Source organism: Gavialis gangeticus, unplaced genomic scaffold (assembly GCF_001723915.1).
Source record: "Gavialis gangeticus isolate Ggan-Ray unplaced genomic scaffold, GavGan_comp1, whole genome shotgun sequence".
In the NCBI taxonomy this organism is placed as follows: domain Eukaryota; kingdom Metazoa; phylum Chordata; order Crocodylia; family Gavialidae; genus Gavialis; species Gavialis gangeticus.
Window position 1 is genome coordinate 2,985,828 of NW_017729012.1, and position 26,282 is coordinate 3,012,109.

The 26,282-nt window shown below is 44.3% G+C and overlaps 1 protein-coding gene and 1 long non-coding RNA gene across 2 annotated transcripts in view; one reads left to right on the forward strand and one right to left on the reverse strand.

Annotated features, from left to right (window-relative positions):
* The window catches only part of SGSM2 (small G protein signaling modulator 2), a 133,603-nt gene that overhangs the window by 79,458 nt on the left and 27,863 nt on the right, over positions 1-26,282 (reverse strand). The window lies entirely within an intron of this gene.
* On the forward strand, positions 3,219-11,607 carry LOC109293221. The gene is made up of 3 exons (XR_002096270.1): positions 3,219-3,229; positions 4,587-4,592; positions 11,513-11,607. It is a non-coding gene; the product is annotated as an uncharacterized LOC109293221 (long non-coding RNA).

Sequence of the window (26,282 nt, forward strand, 5' to 3'; positions counted from 1 at the left end):
CATGGTGCCCCCCCCCCCCCCCCCCCCCCCAATTCATAAGGGCCTAGTTTTCAGAGGTGCTGAATGCTTTCAACATCAGCTGAACCTGATGCAAGCCACAGGTGCTCAGAACCTTTGCAAAGAAGGTGCAAAGTAACCAAAAGTAAAAGCCTTCTGTGCTGTTTGGTGACCTTGATTTAAAGTTTGTGAACACATTTTCAACTGGAAAAAACAGAAAGGGGCTAGCTAGGCACAGCCCATTATTTTTCAATCTGCCATTTTAAATAGATCAAACAAAAAGGAAGTTTTTGTGTTGCCAGCTCAGGTCATCTTAACATGTGTCTTGCAATACTTCGGACATTTTTCCTGGCAGCATCAGCATCTTCTCATATAATGAAGCTGAAGTTTCACTTTTTACTTACAGAAAAAACAAAGTTTCTATCCCTCATGGCTGAAAGTCTGAACACTGAAAAATAAAAACCTAGAAGACAATTCAATTTTTTTTTAATTTAATGAATTTTGAAGTCAATCTTATGATTTTCAGGAAGGACTGACTCATGATTTTTGAATGCCCGTAGTTGGCAACGCTGAAGTTTGGTGACTGATAATTCTTACGATTTAGGGTCCCCAAAGGAGGAAAACCAGAACACAAGCTTCAGAATCATACAGTCATAAGTTCCTAATTAGATCTTCTCTTTCAAATGTAATTAACTTTGTGCAAAAGGGGAAAAAAATCTGCTGGGAAGATAAGTCAGCATGAAATCAATGCATAAAAACAGCCCCACAGCTAAACATAATATTTTAGCAGTTAACCCTTATGTATGTTAGCACACTGGGGTCCTGGCTTTATCAACAGCACAAACCATTTCATCCCAATGGAGTAACCGAGATTCCCCAAATGACCACTGAATTTTGATGCACCTTAAAGGGGCCTGATTTTCAGAAGGTGAGGACTTGGCACGTCATGAAAAAAAAATCAAGCTGCTTTTGAACAGCTCAGGCTGGGCACTCAAACCCTCACTGCCCCACATTTGCATTTTCACTGACCTGCGTTCTCGCATACTGGCTTCTGGCTTCAATCCCATCCAGGAAGGGCTAAAAAAACAAGCAAACTGTGGACCCTCCCTCTGCCTGAAAAAGAGTATACGTGGAAGCTTGCAAAAAATTTTTTCCAACTATATGTATTTTAGTTGGCCTTATAAAAGATTTACCCGAAGAGCCTTGCCTGCCTAGGCATTTTAATGGCTTTTGAGGGGCAATGCTACAACAGGACAGTGCGAAGAAGCGAGAGTGAGGGTTCCATTGCCTGCTTGCATAAAGACATGCTTCAGGACCTTGGTCAGATTAAGTTTGCCCCTGATCCAGCAAAAGCTTATACCTATGGTTAAAATTTAAAGCATGAGCTGTCACAGACTGAGCACCTACGTGTCCTCACAAAAACCAGACCTATAAATTGCTTTGTTCTTATTTTTCATCAATAAAATGGGCTGAACCCTCACAGAGGTATAGCGAAGCTTAATTAAGGCTTGGAAATAACTTTTGCGACATATGATAAAAAGGGAAACTTTTATTAACAAGCGTGCTTTATTGATCAGCTACAAGTCACACAGTGGACCAGAGTGCTTCTGACGCACAGACCACAGGCACTGTAACAAGATGAAGGAATCTCGCCATCTGGTTCAGGGTGATTTGGATGAGACATCAGCCCAGTGATTCTCAACCAGGGTGCCTGGGAAGCCTGGCAGAGCCACCAGATCTTTTGAAGAGTAATGCAAGGTGTGAAGAGATAAGCCAAGAGTTAGGAGATAATCAGACAAGCTAAACAGATAAGCACAGGCAGGCTCAGACTTTTCCCTGCCTGGGTCATCCTCCATCCCTACTATAAAGATTTTTTTTTTTAATTGGGTGCCACTCAGTTCACAAAAGCTATGGAGGGGTGGCCTTGAATCCAAAGAGAGGGTGTTTCTTGAGTCCAAAAGAGAACCACTGCATTAGCATATATGTTGTGAGCTGGTTATTAAAGATGGACACAGAACTATTCCAATTATATGTCCATCTCCCCAAAAGGCAGACAAGGTTCTTTGGGTGAATATGATATCTTTTATTAGACCAACTTAAATAGCTGGGGGAAAAAAATGTTGCCAAACTTTCGAGTTTAAAAACCCTTCGTCAGGCTGAGGAAGTCTTTTACTCTATTCGTTCCATCCAGGAAGAGCACACACCAACTGCAGAGACGAAGGAAGGGTTTTTAAACTTAAAAGCGTGCCAAAATTTGTTTTCCCCCAACTATTTAAGTTGGTCTAATAAAAGATACCATATTCACTCACAGAACCTTGTCTGCCTATGTCCCGGGACCAACACGGCTACAACCTACACCCCTGCATCTTCCTGACATATGTTCTCCCCCCAAATCCCTCCTCCCTGATTCAAGTCAAACAATCTGTCTGCCTTAACTTGCTTGCATTACAGGTTCCCTTACACCTATCCACAGGTGTAACTGCAAGCACCCTGGTTTCACAGGAACTGCCACACTGGATCAGAGCCAACATCTACTGAGACCAGTACCCCATCTCTGACAGCAGCCAGGACCACAGGCTGCCAGGGTAGATGCGAGAACTCTGCAGCAGGCAGCTGAGGGATGATCCGTGCCCCATACCAGGTTTCATCCTGATATGCATGAGTTAAGCACCCTTATTTGACTCTTCTGCCCTTTTCAAGAAAGAACAAGCATGATAAATGCTAGCACGGAGCCATCTGCCCAGCCATTCTAGGGAGCTTGTAAACAACAGGAAAACCATAAAACATACAACAGATAAGACAGATACAAACCTGACAAGATAAATATAGCATTAATAATTCAAATGCACTCACTGCACTAGGCCATCAACTACTTCAAATAAGAGAGAAAGAAAGACTTCACAGATGCCCTGCAAAGGATGAGTGACAAGAATGCCTACAAAACCCAACCCTTGCTTATTTTAGCATTTAAGCTTATGTTGCTGGCATCACACATGCACAGCCCACTCCACCCCTCAGCTGGATTGTCTTCAAGCTGCGCTATGCAGAGCAGCTCAAAGTAGACCGACATGGGTGGGAGTGTTCTTGATGTGCTGGCCAAGGAGGAAGGGAATTATCTTTTAGCAGTACTGGCCAGAAAGCAAAGCTGGATTCCTCAACCCCGCCTCCCATCCACCTTATTTTAACCCTGATAAAATATTTAATACACAGGACTAAGAGTGATGCCATGGAAGTCAAAGGAGTGAGTCTGGGTTTCCCATGAGCGTAACAGAGTGGATAGTGAGGGGCTCACTTAACTATGCTGCTAGCAGTGCCCAAGCTCGCAGTAGAGCTGTAAACTAGTGAGTTTGGGCACTGCTATCAGGGTAGCTGTGGCAGCACGGTCCCCAGCACAAGCTACTGCCCAAGTATTTTATCAGGGTGTTGGGTGGGTTTTGCAATCTGTGTTGAGCTCCCCCACTGCCCCAGTGACACCGCTATTACAAGTACCTGAATTATTTGGTTTAAAACTGTTTTGGGCACATCTTCACAGGCTGCAATGGCACCTTTGCAGCACAGGCATACTGTGGGCACTATCAGAGCCAGTAGGAACTATCATAGTAGCAATCACATAATTGAATGCCACCAACTGGCAGATCTCTTTTAAGAGATTCAATCAAGAGCATCTGGTTTCCAGTCTTACCTAAGGACCAGTCTCATTAAAATCATTGAATTTATGGTCGGTCACGTCTACAGACAACACATATTAGGAACTTCCCTTCCACTTGGCCCAGTCAACCCATTCCTGGCTTGAAATGGGCTAAAAGGTTACGGGCAGAAGTTGGAAAGACTGGCACACAGGTTTATATTCATGCACCATGACTAGGACCCATCTCCTTACAGGACCAGAACCTCTGACTTACAGGCTCAAAAAGCTGCTGTCAGGAGATACACAGCCATCTCCAGTATAAACATGTACAAAATAAAACCAGGTCCAGCTAGTGCCATGAGATTACGGCTGCCCTCCTGACTTCTGCTTGGCATCAGCTCCAAAGAGCAGCAAGAATAACAAATTCAGATGTATGGTGCAAGTGAAAAATAAGATTACAATGAATGAACCCTGCTCCATGTCAGGCAGAGGAACAAAGCATAGAGTGGCTTTCACTTCACGGCTAATTGGTTGAGGAAATCTTTGCGGCCCTATGAGTCAGCTTCTCATTTCTTTGGACTGTTACTGAATTCTGGCTGTACTCAGGGCATACATCCTCCTTTTCCAAAAAATCCATTAAATTATTTAACTGAATTAAAAGGACCTTTAAGGTTAAAGAATTAACCAGGCTGAACTCTCTTGGAATGGCAACATTTATAATAAGTGTGCAAAATGAAGGGACCCTGATCTCTCCATCAAGTCACTCCAATAATATGCTGCTGCTAGTCGTTCATAAATGCTCAGCACTGCCAATCCTCAGTTGCGGCTACCAGGGACAAGTGAGAGGGATGTATCAGACTCTATAGAGCCGAGACAAACTTTACTGTGTAGAAACCCAAGCTTTCCCTTTTGGTATACAGTGCACACTGAGCAGAAAGCAGGAGAAAGAGCAAATTATTAGTATTTGGTGTCTAACTGGCCTGGAAAGTTAAAAGGAACTTAGTGCAACATTTACAATGAAGACTGACTCTGCTGCAACGGTGATGCAGGTTAGTACAGTGGAAGAGGTTTCAGGCAAGCCTGGGTAATGCAGAAGGCCATCAGCAGAGAGAGAGAGGCTGGACTTGCTGTCAGCCTATCCAGAGAAGCCATTTAAAAGTGAGAAGTTGTTTTGCGGAGAGATGCAACTTTAACCCATGGGGTTTCCGCCACCAAAAATTTACGAGGCTAAATGGGGGCATTTCCAATCATTCTGGGGACTGCAATAGCTGGACTCATCTCCAGGAACTACTGTGTCCAGAGCAACAGCTACAGGGCTGCGCAGTGGGACATCTTGCTCTGGAGCGGCATGTGCCCGAGCTGGGTCTTCAGTGCATGTAAAACGCACATCTGGGTTTGGACAGTACAGACAGGAGCAGGCAGGCAGGAGACGCGAAATGTTAACAAGGCAAGCCTTACAAACTCTGCTCCAATTCTTGCTCCAGCACATTCCCATTGATTTGGGGCTTCAAGATCTGCCTCAAAAGCTTTGAAGCTTGAAAGAGCTTGTGCCATCTCTCCACCACCATTAGTCACCTATAAAAGAATTATTGTGATGACTAATTACTAATATGAAACTATTATAAGTTCCTACCTGCCCATTTTGCTGTGACTGTTCCCTTTTTGTCAAAAGGATTTCATCCATGACTAAATGTAGATGAATCTAATGTAATTTTCCTATTTCTGCTAATGTGCAGGCTACTGCCTGCACAATGCATTGCATCAATGAACATTATTCACTCTCTTAAATTTATTGCTGGAGAGATCATGACATAGCTTGTATTTATCTATACCTTGCATGTTTATCAGAGATCAGTGCTGCTCTACAAGATAGCAGCAGAGCAAACAACGCAGGTCCTCAACCACAGCAAAACAGAGCATTAATAAACCACAAATATTTAAACAGCTCTATTTTTAATGAGGCCTTCAGATATAGGCAGAACCTCACATGCACACTGATCGTGTATAAATGCTGTACTGATATTAGGGGCATAACTGTCAAAGCCAGATCAAGACACTGCTGTCTCTAATCCAGTATCACCTCCATCAAAGGTCAACACCAGATGATATGGAAGGAAAAATAAGGGACTCTTATAAGGCATTGATAGGATGACCCTACCTCTTTCCTGGAAAGTTTCCAACTAATCTGCATTTGTTAGAAGTTGGCTTCACCCTACAAACCTGAGGATTTCTGTCCCTTGTTTATGTACTACATATGTAGAGGAAGGAAAGGTGGCGTAGGAGAGGGGTTAAAAATCCTAGGGGGAACCAAGACCATAGGTACAGCACAGCTTGCACCAGAGGAAGATAATTTTAAAGGAAAAGTGTTAAGTAGGCCAGGCATAAAGGTGAACCTGCACTAGGCAGTTTGTGTGTCTTTCTGGCCCATAGCTGCCTGTGGTGGAAGGTTCAGTGTAAATATAACCTGCAGGCTACAAGATATTGCAAGATTCAAAGCCTTTTAAAGCCAAGGAGGTCATGATGACCACCTGGCCTGACCTGTGCTATAAACACAGGCCACAGAATTTAACCTGATAACGTCTCTCATGCCCCTTGCTTCTGGCTGAGCTGGAGGAAAGCTTTTTAAAAGGCATCCACTCCTAATTGAGAATCAGCGTAAAATCAACTACCCCCAGCCAAAACCGCTGTTTGCATGGCTGACTTCACGCAGGAAAGTTATTACTGTGGACAGGGGCTGTGGTGCACTCTCTCATCCAGTGTGCGATTGGCCATTGCATGTTGATTAGAGATCTGCTGACAGGACTGTTAAAGGACACCCATTAGCCAACAGGAGCGTATCCTGTTGTTTTCAACCAGCCAAACAAATCCCAGCGCTGCCATAAAAAGCCCTTCAAGTCACTGTTACCAACCCCTGGCATCATCTATAAGAGAACAGATATTTCATCTCCTTGCCCATTCGTGAGCCCCATGCAGGTGGAACCCTTGGGACTGGATAAAGCAAGATGTATTTAGTGCTTTACATAAAAAAAAAGATTATTTGTGTTTGAGAGTGAATCAGTTATTTGATAGAACCCCTCCCCCCCCCAAAAAACAAAACAAAACAAAACCAAAAAACAACCCAATTTGCTTTGGATTTATCCATCCCTTTTCTCAATTAGGAGCAGTCACTGCTCTGAGCTAATCTATAATTTCCAAAATTATTGCCCTGTCTTAATAGCACTCATAGATAGTGGTAAGCAAGTTGGTTGCAATTAGTAGATGGGCTAATTGATGGAGACTTCAGCTCATATCATCAGTTGCTACCACCCCTGCTTTGTTGTCATCATCCTACACAAGGCTGAGCCTTGCTGTCTGGAGTACTGCTTTGTAGCAAGAATTTCTTCTCAGTGGCTAGCCAGTACTTTGAAGGAATAATTTAAGTTTTCTCCAGCAATCATAACTCACCCTATTAATAAGCATCTTCATCCAGCTGGATAGGTGCTCCACAGAACATCTCTGGCAGATAGGCTGCCTGTGACCTCAGCGCAATCCTGGTGGCTGATTTATTTTTACAGCCTCCTCAAGTTGAAGAGGCAGCAGGATGTACATAACAGGGGAAAACTTCAAAGGGCCTCCCTCCATTTGCACAACCTGAAATTGCTTTTTCTGGCCGTTTCTCACTGCTGGTCGATAGAGTCTGTGCTAGAAGTCACCATGATTTCCACTTCACCGTCCTACTGCTAGTCAGACCTGGGATGAAACCACAGAGCTAGCAGCGCCCAGTAGCCAGGAAAAGGTGAGAGCAAAAATGAGAGTAAGCGCCAAGGAGAAGCTAAGTAGAGCTCTGCTGAAACCCCTGTGCACAAACACCATGTAATCAGAGGAGGGAAGACTGAAGACATTCAGGGGGCCTTTCAGGCCAAAGGCTAGCAGAGGCCAGGCAAGCAACACTTGGTGGCAGAAGTGTGTTAAAAATCACTTGGCAACATTGATTTCTGCCCTGCATTGCCTGTGGAGGGTGAGGGGAACCACAGGCAGCTATAAAAGGGAGAAGATAGACGCATGACCACCAAGTCAGAGCCCAGCCCACCACAGAGCTTGAACGCATGCAATTTTAAGCCAAAAAGGTAAATGTGCTAGCAATGGGGGCCAGCAGAGTACAGAGCACATTTCCTAGGCTTTGTGAAACAAGGTGCACTTCCTGCTGGTGTGCCCAGCCTGGGACTGTCTCTGCACAATTGTTACATGAGTTCCTAACCCCCAGAAGGGAAGAAGTCAGGCCCAACTTAAAAATGTTACACTCTTTAGCAATAGAGAGAGTCAGATGCAGGGTGCACAGGATGTGCAAGTGATATGAATGAGTAGAGCTGATGCTAAAGCCGTTTGCAGTGGGAAAGACCTTTGTTGGAAGCTGGCTGGTGGATTCACCCTGCACCTAGTTACACTTGGAAGTGACAGATACATCACTGATCATTTTGGTTCTGAAATTCATTGGCACACAAAAAAGGGACAGCTAAATGGAAGCCCATTCTTGCTGACATTTCACCTGACAGGTAGCCACAACAGGACAGAAAAACAAGCCTGTTGCCATTTAAAAAAAAAAATAAGAACCAGTCCAGCAGGATACATCACTGATTGGAAATATGTGTTTGGTGACATGAGGAATGGGCTTGGAACAGCCCAGAGGAGCTTAATCTAGTCATATTAACCTGACATGGCCCCTTGTTCATCACCTCGGTGACTCAGCATCAACTCATTTTATATCCTCACTTCCTGGCCTTTTGCTTCTGGTACTGGGATAAGTGAAAAAGCAAATATAAGCAAAATGTCAGAAGAGGAAAACATCCAATGCGACCTGTGAAACAGGGAAGTCCCAGCCCTGAAGACAAACAGAACTAGTTTGGGCAAAGAGGTAGAAGACAGGCCTCAGGAAAGAGATGGACTAAATCATCTTCTGCAGCCCTCGGCTCCTTACACACCCCTGTCAAAACCTGTCACTGGCACTTTGGAAACAAAAGAGCTCTTTCCTCCTGGGTCACGGCATACCACAAGGTGAGGTTCAAGGAGCCCAGCTCTCAGAGCCATTGCAGCTCTGTCAGCAAACTCAAAGCTCCCACTCTGTCCTCAGTGAATGTAACAGAGATGTGGTGCCAGGCCTGCGGGCAGGAGGGGGAGATCTGAGCTTCCTCCAAAGCTAAGAAACTTGGCCTGTGACAGCAAAGTGGTAGAGGCAGGGAAGTACTTTGTAAGGACTCTTGCTAGTGACATGCCTCAGGCATGTAGTAGGGTTGGAGTGACGTAGCCATAATTGTCTGGGAAATACCAGGCAAGTATTTCTTCGGTGATTTTTTTTATTGGACCAATGGTATAGTTGGGAGAGATTTTAAACAAGTTTCAGGCACCAAATACCATTTTTTGTAGGTCTGAGCTGCCCCAGACATGGCATGGCAGGGGGAGGTTAGCTAAGAAGAGCTGAGAGTCTATTGAAAGATGGGGTCCTTAAAGCCACAGATGTTTAACAACAGCTCCTTTGCAATTGCTGCCCTGCTAGGATACAGCAAAGTAGAGTCTCAGGTGCAATTTACAGGCAGGACGGAGTGAAACAAGTCAGACCCTTATAGACAGTCCCACATTTGGGTGCTTCTGTTTAAATTTAGGTTAGACTCCAGAGGTTCCCAATAAGACTAGTCTTGTACATCAGTGGCTCCCAAACTCTGACAGACTGCACACCACCAATTTAAAACGATGTAACCTTAAGTACCATCTGCAAATTTTTCAGTTCAACCTTAACTACCACCAGCAAATATCTGTCATATAAAGTAATTATAATAAATCTGTTAATGCATACCACAGACAGGTTGTCTGCATGCTGCTGGTGGTACCCGTACCATTTCATATTTTATAAAATATTTTATATTTTAAATATGCATTTTAAAGTTATAATTTAAACTTACATTTATTTTATAATTTAAATGAATAATATATATGTATGTGATGTAAAATGCATTAATGTAAATAATTATAAATATCTTGTAGAAAATAAATTTTTTATATCTGATGCTACTGATTGTATATGCATCTATATTGCAGAACTGTTCTTCCACAAGATAATATTGGATTTAAAAATATGCAGAACGGACTACACCAAGGCAAAAGCATCAACTGGGAGAGTTAACAATCCTCAAAGGCTGTTAATGAGCAGGTACAGAGTCTGCTTCTAATTCTGTAGACACGCTATGTTGACAGTCCTTACAACAGGGAAAAGACAGGCAATGGCAGTGCAAGTTCCCTCCACACTTCTCCCATGTTTCCCAACTCCAGGGGGTCATGAGAGGCCAATTCTAACTGCCCGCTCCAGCCTCATCCAAGACTGCCATTAAGAGAGGGCCACTTAGCACTAATTACAGTGCTGATCCCTCTTAATGGCAACATCTGGGCAGAGACCCAAACCCACTTCACAGCAGCCCACTCAACAGCTATTATCATGCCTATGCACTTCTGCCACTCTTGACCTGGGCTGGACTCAGACTGGTAACCCAGGGGGAAAGGGTTATTTGAGAATCTAATCCATTACACAGACAAGTAGCTTTAGTCTACTCTAACGACTAATTCAATCCACCCAAGGTACTTAAAGCTCTCATTGCCCCAGTGCCTGACAGCTTCTCAGGCTGATGTATTTATCCACATTGTGCCTTTATGGGGTAGGAAGGTGCTATCACTCCCATGGTATAGACAGGGAACTGACAAAGACTGAAGATACTTGCCCAAGATCACAATGTGGAGTTCCCCAGGTTTGTTTTGGGCCATTTATAGACCAGGAAGCTGCTGTGCAAATAGGCTAAACAGATGGTCTCCGTCTCAAAAAATTTAACTCTAGACTTTTACTTAGACTGTAAAGTAATGAGTCTTATCAAGGGTGCCATGAGATCCTTTCAAGGGTGGAGTGGCTCCAGGGGTCAGTTTTGTTCAATGTCTTCAACCACGACCAGGAAGATGGCATAGAGTGCACCCTCAGCAAGTTTACAGATGACACCAAGCTGTGGGGAGTAGTAGAGACACTGGAGAGTAGGGCTAGGATTCAGAGTGACCTAGATAAATTGGAGGATTGGACCAAAAGAAATCTAATGAGGTTCAACAAGGACAAGTGCAAAGTCCTGTATTTAGGACCAAGCAATCCCATGCACCAGTACTGGCTGGGCAGCAGCACTTCAGAAAAGGACCTGGGGGTTACAGTGGACAATAAGCTGAATATGAGCCAACAGTGTGCCCTTGTTACAAAGAAGGCGAATGGCATACTGGGCTGCACTGGTAAGCAAGTCAAGGGAAATGAGTGTTCCCCCCTATTCAGCACTGGTGAAGCCACATCTTGAGCATGTGTTCAGTTTTGGGCCCCTCACTACAGAACGGATGTGGACACGTTGGAGACAGTCCAGCGGAGGGCAACAAAAATGGGTCAGGGGCTAGGGGACTTCTGAGGAAAGGCTAAGGGAACTGGGCTTATTTAATCTGGAGAAGAGACGACTGAGAGGGGATTTAACAGCAGCCTTCAACTACCTGACGGGGGGGTTCAAAAAAGAATGGAGCTGGACTATTTTCAGTAGTGGCAGATGGCAGAACAAGGAGCAACGGTTTCAAATTGCAGCTAGGGAAGTTTAGGTTAGATATTAGGAAGAATTCTCTCAGTAGGACGGTAGTAAAGCACTGGAACAGGTTACCCAGAGAGGTGGTGGACTCTCCATCCTTGGAGGTTTTCAAAACCTAGCTAGACAAAGCCTTGGCTGGGGCGATCTAGTTGGGAAATGGTCCTGCTTTGAGCAGGGGGTTGGACTAGATGTGACCTCCTGAGGTCCCTTCCAACCCATACTTTCTACGATTTTAAGGGTGCCACAGGGTGCAACACACTGTTAGCATTATTAGCTGTGCAAACATGATGCACTAGATAAACCCAGAGATTTCAAACAGGAACCCATAGTGTTAAAACATTCTGACCTGCTGTGGTCTTTCTGAGTCCTCAGCAACAGAAGAATTAGTCTTATTATTCTGTAGTAAAAAAAAAAAAGTGAAAACTAAGAGCTGGCGTTTTCTGCGGGGTGCCTTGAGTCTAGAAAGGTTGAGAACCACTTCTGTGAAGGCCTGATGTAAAAAGCAGCCCCAGTTTTTTAAGTCAAATTTATAACAGTTGGATGTCAAGGTACCCAAATAGCTGGTTCAGCCCTATAGAGACTTACATATTAGGAACCGTGGCCAAGGTTTTCAAACATGCGTGGCAATTTCCGCATTCAACTCAAGAGTCCTTCTCAACTTCCAACATATTGCATTACAGTCTATGCGACAGCATTAATTGGCATGGGCATATGAAATTCTGGCAGCTTGCAGCAATGCAAAGCCTGCCCAAAGCTACCAATAGGAACATTACAGGATTTGCCACCTAAACTGGGTTTGTTACTAAGAGGTCAAAGGTTGAGCCTCCAAGCACACTCATCTTTGCTTATAAACCACTGAAGTCAAGAGGGAAGGATTCCCATTGATTTCAAGGCGAGCTAGATCAGGTTTTAAGAGACTGTTTTCCATCCTCCCCAAAGCGAGCATGCCTCTTCAAAACTCCAGGCCACAAAGGAACGACTCCAACTGCTTTGGGCAACTAAAGCTCCATCCTTTTATATAAACCTTTGGCTCCTGGGATTTGTATTAATAAGTAGTGACTCTTCTTTATCGCAGAGATTCATTTAGTAGCAAGAGACTCAGAATTGTCCTTCCTATGTAAAAGCAACTTTTTTTTGAGTGGAGGGGGCAGTCTCTGCAACAAGGACACCGGAAATGCCTACATAACAGCAAGTAAGGCAGCTTTCCTTCATCCACACAGATGGACGATACATGTCAAACAAGCCACGCTGCATTTAGGCAAGCTTCAGCTTTCAATATGGTTTTCTTCTAATGTCAGCAATCATTGGGGGGGGGGGGGGGTGTTGTTTATTTTTGTGTTTGAATGAGGGGTTTATTAGCAACCGGGGAGAGAGGGCTAGGGATCCTAAAGTTTAACACTTAATTAAAACAAGGTTTCTTTGCATTTAGGAGTGGAGCAGAACTGCACCACACGCAATTTTAAGAAACAGGGTTAGGTCAGAGTGAACAGCAGCTGACAGCCTGTAGAAGTATTTACTAAATGGATCCTTCTGTATCAAACCATGAAAAAGCTTCCTCCGCAGCACAGCACAGGAATAGGGAATGCATGTTGGGATGGGTATACAACAGAGGCAAATTCAACTTGAGTGTAAAGCCCAGAGCATCACAATCTCTTGAGGAAAACCTCAGTAGTAAGAAGCAACTGTAACTTTCCCTGCCACAAAGGGCTCAAAAGTAAGCTACCACCATCCAGGAAGTAGGGAGAACAAATGGAGAAGGCACCTGGGAGAAAAAACAGAGTAAGCACATCTCCCCAGCACAGCTTGCTCTAATGGGCTTCTGTGCAAGCCAAAGGGGGTATTAAAGCTGTCACCCCAGGGTATAGCGTCATAAAATAGGCAGGGATGGAAACACAGCATGTTGTCACTGTAAAAGCAGAACCCCCACCTAAACAGCAGCACATCTCAGCTGTTGGTCCAGCATGAAATCTTAATCCCCAAATAAAGGTTTCAAACGAAATCCTGAGAGCATTATTAAATACAGTTCTACACAGCAACACCAGAATGGAGCTTTTCAAACTCATATGCTAGAAAGAGCCTGCATTTCTTTAAATTGATGGGTTTAATTACCAGTAATGGGCTTATTATTCAAGCAGAAAACAGCTTTTTGCACAGTTAAGAGCCATCTCTAATTTAGAGGAAAAGCTTCTTGAAAAGCCAGGTTTTTCTGCACTGCTCACTGGTAAAAATCAAACTTACCATTAACCACCCCAAAATCTAATATAATTGCAGTGGGGAGAGGAAGGGAGGGGATAAGGTAAACTGGATTTACAGCCTATATTTCAGAACTTGAGTATCACCTCCAGCTCCTGGTAAACTCTGTCAAATTTAATGGCATTATTTTACAGCAAGAGACTTCAGAATTGCTTCACTTAATTTACTTATAATATTTATCCCTGCTAAACTGCTGAGCCTAATGTCAAACAGTGGAAGAATCCTTTTAAATTACAAGCCATGCCAGAGCACAGTCAAATCCAATAAACAAGCGTTTCACTGCAAGTCAAACTCAAAGCCCCCGTATTTTAAAGGACAAACACAGTAAGTGTTCAACACTAAATAAGACTCCAGTTTAGCTGCAGAAAAGACTTTGAAAAAAAATCAAGTAGTAATTACACCAGTCAGAACAATGATTTGCTTTGTTAACTTCATTGTGGAAAATACTGTCTGGGCAAAGTTTGTTTTCAGCCAAGGTAATTACCAATCTACCTAAAAAATAAAACAGATTGAAAATACTCTCCACATTTAATTACTGTTATTATGGTAGCAGTACACTTTTGGCTGCATAATCTATTAATTGAGCTGTTCAGAACATGCACAGTATGTATTTTTTTTTTTTATTTCTTTTCTATTAGGCTCTCTTAAAACATGGCCCTATGAATAATATATACAAATGGAGTAGTGAAAATTGATCTAGTCTAGAACTGTTATTAGAGCTCTGGAAAAGTAATGAACTATAAAGACAGAAATATATAGCAAATTGAATGAAGACAGTGAAGGTACAGGAGGAGAAACTAGAAGAATAAATATCTTCTTCTCTACTAGCCAGACAGGTGACTTAGTTGTAAAACTGATCGGCGTAGTACAGCTGCCTCACTGCCCTTCTCCAGATCTATCCCGAAAAGTTCTCCTGTGTCAGGCTTCAAGATACAATTAGGCAGCTCACATGCTGAGTCCTTGGCCTATTATCTGTAACAATTGTCTAATTTTTCCCTTATGCATTCTCATTGAGTTATTCCCCATCTTACTTAGCTTAGACTTCGACTGTCAGCTCTCTGGAAGATTCTCCGAGAGGCACTCGTACAGCACAGAGCACAATGGGACCAAGGCTGTGACTTGGGGACCTGGTGGCTCATGCAATGCAAATACATTGCTAAAGTCACCTGTTTTGTTCAGATAAAACCTTCCACAGACTTGATGGTTGGCACATGGGGTTCTATCTCTGTACACTCAAGAGACAGGCTAAAAATATTCAAAGATGGGCAGCAATGTCAGTGCCCCCAATTTTCTAGAGGCCCTTAGAGACCTTTAAAAAGACCCATCCTCTCCAACTGATGGATGCTCAGGGCTTTCTAAAAACCAGGCTCTTTTTTAAAAGGGGTCTCACACTGGAAGCCGAACTTCATGAGCTGCATTTAAGGCCACCTGCCCCTTTGTCACTCCTACTATTTCCTAACATGGTTACAGCAAACCTGTGTGAAATGAGATCAGTTGTTCCATCCCTATGCCATGGACCCAGCTTATGGACTTCAGCTCAGGCTGAAGACTCCCAGAGATGAGTTTTCCCGTGGCCTCTCCCCAAAGCTTGCAGAAAATCAGAAGGTGAAACCATGTTCCTCCAGATCATAACTAAAATGGTTTTATTTGCTTTCACAATAGAGCGTGTCAGTAACGATTATTAGTGCTTAATGGACTGACACACAGGAGGGAAAGTTTCCCCCAGAGGCAAAGATGGCATTACAATAGCTGCAGTAATCTCCAGCACGACAGCAGCAATCAGACCTCTGAGCAGTGCCGCATCAGTTACCCGCAGACCCCCACACATCCCATTTATGCATCCAGGCAGGAGTTACTCATCACAACAGAGCTCAGGCACTTCTTCGGGCACTGCAGGTGCAAGTGCATAATGCCCCTCTGATATCATGTAGAAACACCTGGAGTGCTTCAATCATTTGTCTGCAACACAACAGCCTCCAATTCTTAAATGTCATAGAACAAATAGGACACCAAGCAGTAGGCTACTGTCAGCTCCTCTCACTTCACACTAGGCAAACCTTTCAATAACTGAGAGGCCTCTAATCCTTGGTGATTTGCCCCTGGAGTTTGGTAAAGAAGCCAGCTTTATCTTCCCTTTCCCCTTTTCTTGTGAGGTCAGACTCCTGAAAGCACAGACACAAGACCATCTCCCTGCCACTTTTAATCAGGGAAGTGCATTTCAATACAAAGTCATTTATTCCAGCCAGCACTTCAAGGCACTTGCAGCATCTAAGGTCATGGAAGGGCTTAAGAAACTGAATCACTGGGGCTTGATTCTGGGGACTGACCTATACATGCCTATATAGCTGCAGACTTTAATGATCATTTTGAATCCTTTGAGCAAAAGCTGAGAATTTCCCCAGGAAGTTAGGCACCTAAATGTCTTTGAAGTTCAGCAGAAAGTGGAACTCCACCCTCATTAAGCTTCTTTAAAACCAAGAAAAGAAAACCCACACTAATACAAAAAGATGTCATCTGAGTTAATACTGTAAGGAAACTGGTCAGAACACAAAAAGGAAAAAGGCAAGAGAGAAAAATGAGAGAGGATCAATATCTGCAACACCAAGAGAAGGAGAAAAGCTTTCCTAGGTATCACAGACTAAAACAGCATCACTAAACCACAAATGACAATATTCAAGCAGCGCCAAGCAGGCGTCAAGTAAAAGCACCTTTAGAAGAACATACATTGGGCTGTGAGCGTCAAACGCAGCTTTCTTGTGGGCAAGGGCTGGGGTTTTCCTCTGCGAGGGTATGGACACGCACAACAATTAAAATGTTTCAAATGTCTTTGAAGCATTCCAAAAGGGCAGCTGGAGACAAACATGAGCCCTTTAAAACATTCCAAAAGGTAGCTGAAACACCCCAAAATAGCACCTCTTAACAGAAAGCATTATTTTGGATCATTTCAGTTCTGGTTGCATGTACAGAGATAGAATATGGGAGCTGGGCTGGGGCTGGCCTTAACCCCCATCCTCCCTATCAGACCCCTGGGCTCCCACTGACACCAGCGCCGGGCCCTCCAAGCCCCAATCCATCCTACCTCACCCCTCTAAGGGGAAAGAGGAGAGATTCAAGGGATTTGGGAGCCCCCACTGCCAGAGTCACTCTTAGCCACAGCCAAAGTAATTTTGCCAGCACGGATGGTAAACATGCACACCCCCACTGTGCTTCAGGCTCTGGCTACACAGGCAAAAAACTATAACCCTAAATATTTTGTGCCCACCAGCTGAGCTAAAGCCCTGAGCCCAAATCCCTGGCACAGGGATGGAACAGCAGACCTCATTTCATACATATTAAATACATTTGCTGTAACTAAGACACAGCCCTTTGAATCATATTAAAATTCTAATTTAAAAAAAATGCCATTGAAAGCTTCTGAAAGAGGCTTTATTTAAAAAGAAAGTAGCTCTTATAATAGCATAATCTGAGGTGGCTTTGTAAATCTGGGGTAAAGAAATTATTTGGCAGGTTGCTGCTTTCCTTGGAACTCTCAGTACTTAAATTAAAAAAAGAGAGGGAATGAAAGACTTGGATGAGCACAGCATAAAGAAGCCAGCTTTGAGCAAGCCAGAAAGATTCAGAATGTGACCCACAAGCTCTGGAAGGCCAGTTTTCAGAGCACTAGGACCATGTCCTAGTCTCCAAGGTAGCTATCATATAGGCTTGCATTTGTGCAAGAGTAGTTTTAGCTACTGCACAGACCTGGGCCTCAGTTTCCCATTTCCAAGAGAGAAAATCCTTCCCTATTTCACAGGAGGCCGGGTTTTAATGGAGGAGCATTTGCAAAGTCCTTCGAGAGTCTCCCATAGAAAATGCCACATAGAAGGCAATGCGTTATTAAGCATTCTGTGCAAAAGTGACCGAAGTCCACCACTCCTGGTGTTGGGGTGAGGCAGTGGAGCAGAGCACTGCTACTGATAGTTCAAAGAAAGAAGTTTCCCACTGAAATGCCCAGGTAGCGCAGAATTCCTCGAGCAGGAATTTGGCCAGGACACAGGAGCAAATTTGTCACAATCCCTTCTTTTCTTGGAGAGATGAGGGAGCTGCGGCCCTGCAGCCTTTGGTTAATCAGTGATATGTTGTCCCGTGGTTCCTTCCATGCAAATACCCACACAAACATGCTAGGAAGGCCTTGCAGCACTCCTATAATGCTGGCACATCAGACCTCACTGCAAGGAAGAGAGCATCCCCCTGGTTTTCCCACCAGAGTCCCCTTCCCTACCTTTTTGTTTGTATTCTTTTATGCTCGGATTTCACCGCAGTAGTTTTTTACGTCGGGCTGAGAAGCTAAGCCTGACACTTGCCCTGGGATTCATTTACAAACAGGTCATGTTCTTCAGTGTTTGCGGTTGGTGCTTGGAAACAGTTTCAGCAGGTTTTTAATTCTTTGGTCACATCTCTGCATCCCTGTCGCTTCCTATGAATTAGCCACTGAGTGGAAAAAAAAAAAAAGGCTGCAGGTGGCTGGGGAGATGCAAGGCAGGTTTCATTGAACTGAAAGTGCCTGCTTACTCACTACTGGTCAAATACACATTAGGTAATGATTACCAGGGCAGGGCCCAGGAGCTCCAACCACCCCCCATTTAGCAAACAGGCAAGCTGGTGGAGGCCGGAGGCAGACAGACAAAGCCATCTCCAAACTTTTTGAAGCCCAAAATAAAACAAGGATGCCGGAAGAGGGAGGGGGGAGGCCTGCTGAGAACATGCTCAGCTCAAAAAGCGAGGCATGGTCCACAGGCAAATCAGATGATGTTACTAGGGAAACGGCTCTAAGGAACCCAGGCTGAAAAAAAATCCTCAGAACCAGTTCCCTAAGGAAACAGGCATTCCCAGAGACAAGGATGTTTGTGGGTGCTGGCTTTACCAGGAGTCACTCTGAAGAGCCACAGGGCCTAACTGAATTTATTTGCTTGATTTTTTGGATGGACACAGTAACTCACCTAGTAGCAAAGTCCTATGGGCTGTAGAACATGACAATACCCCAGCACGGGGACCAAGGTGTGGGCAAGGAAGGCCCTGGATGCTGGCAAAGGGGGCTCCACCCTAATCCCGAACCTGCACCATATAGATTTATGTTTGCAGGTTTCAAGTGAGAGACAGCTACCACAGAAGGAACAGGGGCCACTTCAGAGCAATTGGGGTGCTTTAGCCATTCACACTGGGCAGCCACATAAAAGTCAAGTAACTGGGATTGATGCAAGATCTGATAATTCCTCCCATGAGGATCTGCTCCCTAAACACATGCTTTGGATCTGCTCTGAGTTTTCGACAGCTTCAGATACCCAGAGGCTAGTGAGCGTAGGGTACCATTCCCCAACAAAACAGTGTATGCACAGGTTAGACACCTGCAAAGGGAAAGAAGCCCAGAATAGATACAGAGCAAAGTCAGGTTTCAAGGGTCCAGTTATAAAGAGAAGTAGGAGGGAAAGAAACATGGCTAGGATGGTTTAGCCAGGGGTGATCCTGCCGTGAGTAGGGGACTGCATTAGATAACCTTGCAAGGTCCCCTCAAGCCCAACCTTCCTATGATCCTATAATGTTCAGGTCCATCCTGCCAGCTCCCTGCTAACAAGTGTGCTTGAGAAACCTGAGCAGCTCCTCAGAACTAGGGCATCTCACTTTAGTGCTGCCAAGATCGGCGTGACTCCAGGTCTGGAGACACTGCAGGTTCTTCCAGCTCCTGAATGCTCCCTGCCTCCCTTGAAGCCAGCTGGCAGCACTCAATACCTTTCAGGGTTCATGAGTGGCCATCAGTACAGGCCGCCTCTGGCTTCCCTCCCTGCCATCAAAGTCTCATTGGTCTCCCCTCACTTAACCTGCACCCTGGCTTCCTCCCAAGTACTAGGTCATCATCATATAGGGCAGACAACAAACTGCGGGTGAAAAGGACATAGAATGGGATGGAAACTGGGCCCCAGGAATATATGGGGTATAGCTGGGGGAAGAGGGCAGGGATATGAGAAGGAACAAGGCAAATTCAAGCCATAAACAGCCTAGGTTCACACTAGCTGTAAGTGCACTCTGGGACACTCCCAAGTTCCCTGTCTGGTGATGCTTTTAAACAAAGGGTGAATGAAGACTCACTAGCACCCACTTACTTTCGTGGCCAAGCCCTGGTGAGGAGAGGGGGTGCAATCTGAATGCAATTTAGGTGCAAATGTAGATTGAATGGCTGGCAAACTTTATGAATGAACCAGGGCTGCAGCCTCCACGGACCCAATTCTGCAGGGAGCTGGGAGTGCCTCAATTCCAGTTAATGACAAGAGGTGCTCAGCAGGGTGTAGCCTTGACTTTAGTTTGCCTGGGGCCAGAGGGAAGATGGGGACAAGGCCACAGGAGTCCTGTTGCCTACTGTCCTGTAGCTCTAGCCTCAGCACAATGAATACAGGTGCAGCTTGAAAATGACAGTCAAAAAAATGGGTCCAATCCTGTGACAGACCCACTCAGGTGAAGCAGGGCTGAAGAACCATGTCTCATTTTCATGAATCCTGCTTCACGGTTCATTTCATCTCAGAAACTGCTAACTGCTCCTAATCACATGGGATGTTTCTGGGACACTCATTTTTTTCTAATGAGGATCACTGCCATATTTTAGCTGATTTGCTTCAGCTGGGATTACATGCATCGATCCACATTAACAATTTTCTACAGCCCAAATCCAGAGGTCTCTTTTCATTCATCCCCTGCAGTCGGAGTTTTGCCCAAGTAAAGTTTTTGATCCCTATGAATCACATAAAATCAATATGTGATCATCATTTAAAGGCTCCAGTTTTATTACTAAGCAGGTCAGAGCCCTTTTGTCAATATAAACACAGTTGTTACACCAGCAGCGGATCTGAAGAAGTGGAGTCTTGTAATAAACTGCTTGCTCTGCACCTAAAACGCTGCCAGCACAGACAGAGATTGAGCCTTCAAACTCCAAATATATTAAACTAAGTCTGGAAATAAAGATATAAGGCATTTTACTCTTATCAAACTTACATCATTAAATGAGTTTGTTGCAGAAGGAGACAAGCTGCAGAGAGTGACCCAAAAACAAACACACTAAGCTTGAAAGAACATGCCTCTTTGCTAGCTTGGCTAGATCTCATCTCCTCAGGGCAAGTCCTGAAAAAGTTAATAGGTAAAGAAATAATAAAGTTTCTATACACCATAGGATGAAACAGAAGTATTGGATCTAACAAGTGAATGTAATTGCTAGAAGTAAAGGTATGGGCTACCCCTAAATTCACAATCTGCTAAAAGTCAAGGCAAAGTAAAGATCATTGTAAAAATCTCCATGATTCTAGCATTGATCTGAAAAGATTTGAGCTCATTCTTGTGCTACCTTCTTGTCAGTTGTTTTAATAATAGATATAAATACTGAATATCTGCAAAACTGAATGCAGTGGGGCTGTCACTGAGAGGGAGCTAACACTACAAAGAATGCGCACACACACACTTAAAAATCAGTGCCCAGAGATGCCTATGAGCTATTATCACCCAGCAAAGGCACATTTTGGAATCCTGCTGTTCTGGACACTGTACAATGATATAAAACAGTTTCTGCCCCAAAGACTTTACAGTTTGGGAATGGATCCTTACCTTAGCTGCAAAGTGACTGCTTAGGTTTTCCAGGCTGACTCATTCCTTCCTGCCCCAACACTTCCACCCCCAACCACCCACCCACACTATGTACTGCATCACTGTTCATCACTTCGTAGCTGTGGGTCGAGGAAAAGCAAACCAACCAAGGACAGGCATCATTCATTTCTTCCCCATTAACATAATTCAGAAGGACTCCATCAATCATCAATAGCCTATTGGCAATGTTATCCTTGCCCCACTGTGCTATTCATTAGGCCACATTATATTGTGGAAAAAAGGTGCTTTGCTCTAGCAGAGCAAACATTTTGAGTCACATAACTGAGGGTCTAAAAACCATATGTGGCCAAAGAAACTAGAGGCATCGTAACTGGGCTATAAACAGGTTTGAAAACACAAATGTCTGGGTCCAGCTTCTTCACAATGACAACAAAGTCAATACTGGCTCGTCTCTTAGTCAGATCGCATGGATGAACACTGCCAGCTTATAAGTACCACAGCCATTATGGTTACAACAGCACCCTCCAACTTGCATGGAAAAACAGAGGTTCCCTAATTACTAGGCTTAAATGTGGACCTTCTGTGACCTGTCCTTGGTCCTGAACATCAGTTTTCTTTATCAAGTGAGGGATGAGATACTACCCTAACACACTGAGAGGTGCTGTACCAAGGTGATACCTTTTATTAGACCAACTGGAAAATGGCAAGAAAATTGTCCTTTTCTGCAAGCTTTTGGGATCAAAGTCCCTTCTTCAGGTTCTGGGAAAAGTGTAGATGGTACAAGATGGTAAAAAGTCCCCATAGGTAGGAAATAAACTTCATTTTTGCACAGAGGAAGCTGAAGATGGAAGTCTGTCCCTCTGGGTCCATGAGTGTGTTGAGTAGCTCTTTGATGTGTTGATCAGGTAGAATTCCTTCCCTGGAGGTGTCAGATGGCAGGCAGGGAGGCAAAAAAAAACTTCCTTGTTGTTCTGCAATGAAGTTTAAAATCCAAAATCAGCTGAAATTCGGCATCTTCCATGTTTCAGGGGTGTACTTGGTAGCCGTGTTGGTCTGAGACAAAAAAAGCTACTCAACGCAGCTACTCAGCACAGCTCACAAAGACACTCATAGACCCAGGGGGACACACTTCAGCTTCCTCTGTGCAAAAATGAAGTTTATTTCCTACCTATGGGGACTTTTTACCATCTTGTACCATCTACACTTTTCCCAGAGCCTGACGAAGGGGCTTTGATCCCAAAAGCTTGCAGAAAAGGACAATTTTCTTGCCATTTTCCAGTTGGTCTAATAAAAGGTATCATTTTAGAACCAAGAGTTCTAGTTTTTTGTATGTCTTTTTGTCTCAGACCAACACAGCTACCAAAGACATCATTTGGTCCAATGCTTTCTCCATCTGTAGAGCTGCAGCATTGCCCCAGCATGGGGCAATGAATTGATGGAGGAAGATTCATCACAACTTGCATAACTCTGCTTTGCTCACGGATAACACAAAAGAGGCTCATGGAAAACTAGCTAAACACTGGGAGGTCAGTTCCCCACTCCAGGGCCCTAACCATGCAGTGCAAGGAACAAGCTTGGCAGCTTCATTTATCAGGCCTATTCCAGTTCACTTGATGGAGTGAAGATCTCTGCAATCTCCACAATTTTGATCCTAAGACAGGAACAAATGGTTCAGGAGAACATGCGCGAAATGAACCATCTGGACTTAAATCAATATCCGGCAGAACTCCATAGTCCCTTGGATCCTGGGCTGAAACAGGGATCCTCAGCAGCCTCTAGCGGTTACAGTACTCTGCATTCCCACTTGGGCTTTCCAAAAAACCTTTGGCACTTAGACCCACAGACAATCAGGTCAAACTCAAAGGCTTGCCCATGTCAGGCTAGCATGGTTAAGACACACCCAGTTCTATGGTTCACACAGGAGCAACATAACCACCACTGTGTCCAGCTTCCTTGGACTCTACCACCTAAGTGACCAGCTTGGTCACCTGGAGGCAGCCTTCAGCACAAGTCCAAAGGGGCCATGAACTCATACCTCTCCTGCCCTATCAAAATACATTAAGCAGTCTGTCACCATGCCCCATCCTGCAGAGAGAGTGCCTGAGGAGAGTGAAGCAGATAAGCAAGTGGGGAAAAGTGGTATACGTTTGCCAAGTCCCCAAAGTAATTTGTAGCCAAGCAAAAGCTGGGTGGACTTGCAGTTACTGCCACACGTACAGGGACTGCAAAGTAATCACAGCATGTTTAGAGAGGCTCTTGCTAAACTCCGCTTTGCAGGAGAGTAAAATGATTCACAAGAATTCTATATTTATAAAAAGAAAATTTGCAGCAAATGACTCACACACTGTGTGGGGCTGGTTTTAAATAGAAGAGGAATAAATCGTCTCTTGGAGAGACATGCAAAGTTGGAAAAAAATCGAGGAAGGACCCAGGCAGGCAGCCTGTAGCCAAATCTGCTGGAAACCTTATCGTTCCTCCATTCAATTAGCTAAAGTGATATCAAAACATTCAGCTTCACCTGCTCCTGTTATAAAGTTAATTAGCATCTCTTCTTTCATTCAAAGTAGCAGCCCTGCTTCAAGTTGGAATGCTTTCTTTCCCTAAGCAGGCCTGCTTAGCAACAGCAGGCTGCCTAAATGAAGGGCTGTATCTTCTTTAAACCCTACACAATATTACTCAATCAGAACAAGAGCCCCGTAGGGAACAAGAGGGAGCAACAGGAAGGTCTCGGTGTTGCTGAATTTTGGATGAACAAATTTATGAGAGCAACAGCTGCCTTTCCTCCTCCTGGTACTTACATGTTCTATTATCTAATGTTCCCTTTGTAATGAAGAAATGCAAACTAGGTAAGATTCATTACAGCCTGAGTGTAGTCTCAGAATGAAAGGTACTTGGGGGTCATGACTGACCACAAGATGAACACGAGCCTTCAATGCGATGCTGAGGCTAGTAAAGCGAGCCAAATGCTGGCTTGCATCCATAGATGCTTCTCAAGCAAATCCCAGGACGTCATTCTCCCATTGTACTCGGCCTTGGTGAGGCCGCAGCTGGAGTACTGCGTCCAGTTTTGGGCTCCACAATTCAAAAAGGACGTGGAGAAGCTTGAGAGGGTGCAGAGGAGAGCCACATGCATGATCAGAGGTCAGGAAAACAGACCTTATGATGAGAGGCTGAGAGCCATGGGACTTTTCAGCCTGGAAAAGTGCAGGCTCAGGGGTGATCTGGTGGCCACCTATAAGTTTAGCAGGGTGCTCATCAGGATCTGTGGGAACGTCTGTTCACCAGAGCACCCCCAGGGATGACAAGATCGAATGGTCACAAACTCTGCCACGACCGATTCAGGCTGGACATAAGAAAGAACTTCTTCACTGTCCGAGCCCCCAAGGTCTGGAATAGACTGCCGCTGGAGGCGGTTCAAGCACCCACTTTGAACAGCTTCAAGACACATTTGGATGCTTATCTTGCTGAGATCCTTTGATCCCTGCTGGCTTCCTGCCCCTGGGGCAGGGAGCTGGACTTGATGATCCTCCAGGGTCCCTTCCAGCCCAAATGTCTATGAAATCTAGTCTGCATGGAACAAATAAGACATTTACTGCAGATTTTATATCTGTGTCTAAGCATTAGCTCTTGCTGTAGGTACTCTCTTTGAATATTATTTTGAGAGGCAACTGGACTCATCTTAGACTCTGGTTTATTGTTATTACAATAGTGCCCAGCGGGCCCCCAACTGAGATCAAGGCTGCACAGCAACATTGCCAACTTGTGCTGCATTTTCACAAGACTTATAATACTCAGTAATATTCTTGAGGCTCCAGACCTAGAGTCAAGGGATTACATGAAAATCTCAATTAAGCAGCTGTCTAGGTGCAAAAAAGAAAGACAGCTAAGATGCATGAAGCTCAGAGGCTCAGAACCAGAAGGCAAATGTAAAGCTTTTTTTGGTTAAAGGCTGATGATTTTTTTTTTTAAACAGTTAGGGTTGGCAATCCAGCTCCTCCTGCAGGTCCAATATATCCATATAGTAAGAGACATTCCCTACCCATGTTAACAGTCTCACGCCCTGGCCAGTAACTTCTATGGAAATCACTGAGATACGTTAGGACAGGGATGGCCAAGCTGTGACACGTGTACCACAAGTCACATAGGTAGTCTCTATGTGTGGCACAGTGGCAGATAGAGCAGGAAACACAAAACAGGGCAGCAGAGCAGACAGGGAGCACAGGGCAGGAAGCAGAAAGCAGAGCAGTAGATCAGGCAGCGGAAGAGGAACGGGGGGGGGACTTAAGGAGGGTGTGGGGTTTATTTTTGTGGCCTGCCTGCCAAACAAGGCTGGCCCCACTGCCCTAGGAAGTCCCCTGCCATATGCTAATAATGGGCAGGTACAAGAACGACAATGGGCAGACAAATCCTGCTTTCCAGACACAAATCTTGCTGGCAAAAAAAATGCATTATTAGACTTCTGCATTCAGGAACATGCATCAACGCTTAATTCCTTTAAAGAACACTCTTGTTTTCAAATCCAGCTTCAGCTTCCTCTACTTCACCTCTCTGCGATTATCTATACTTCGCTGGATAGTTCTGGCTGCAGAACTTGTGGTCTAGGAAATTCAGGAGCAGCATTTGCAATAGATATTCTGCAAAGGTTGTCAAGTACCTTCCTTGGTTAAATTCCACATTTAAACTATCAGTAGAAAGGAACAAAAAATCCAGGGGCAAATAACCCTTTGAAATTACAAGCAGTTTTAATCCCCAGCACTATTTGGTAGTGCTGTTCCTCTTCTCATTTTTTTGTATCAACGCCAAACACTAGCAAGTAGTTTGACACACTCAAATTCCCCAAAGATTTTTTTTTAATCTAGGATTTGCTTCCCAATGTTTATACTTGTTTACTTTTTAATGTAGTACTCATCTTGGATAATGCAGCTATAGGTTGTCTGACTTCCCGATTTTCATGCAGTAGTAAAAATGATGAGTTGAGCCCCTACCCCCACCAAGCACAGGAATAGCAACCTCTGCTTTACAGCAACTTTTGTAATAAGAATTTAGCAGCGATTCTCTCGCACTGCCAGGTTCAGCTGCATCACATCAGGGTTGAAGTCATCAGTATTGCAAAACAGATTAATCTGACCCAGAGGAATGGCCAAGCAAGACAGTATTAG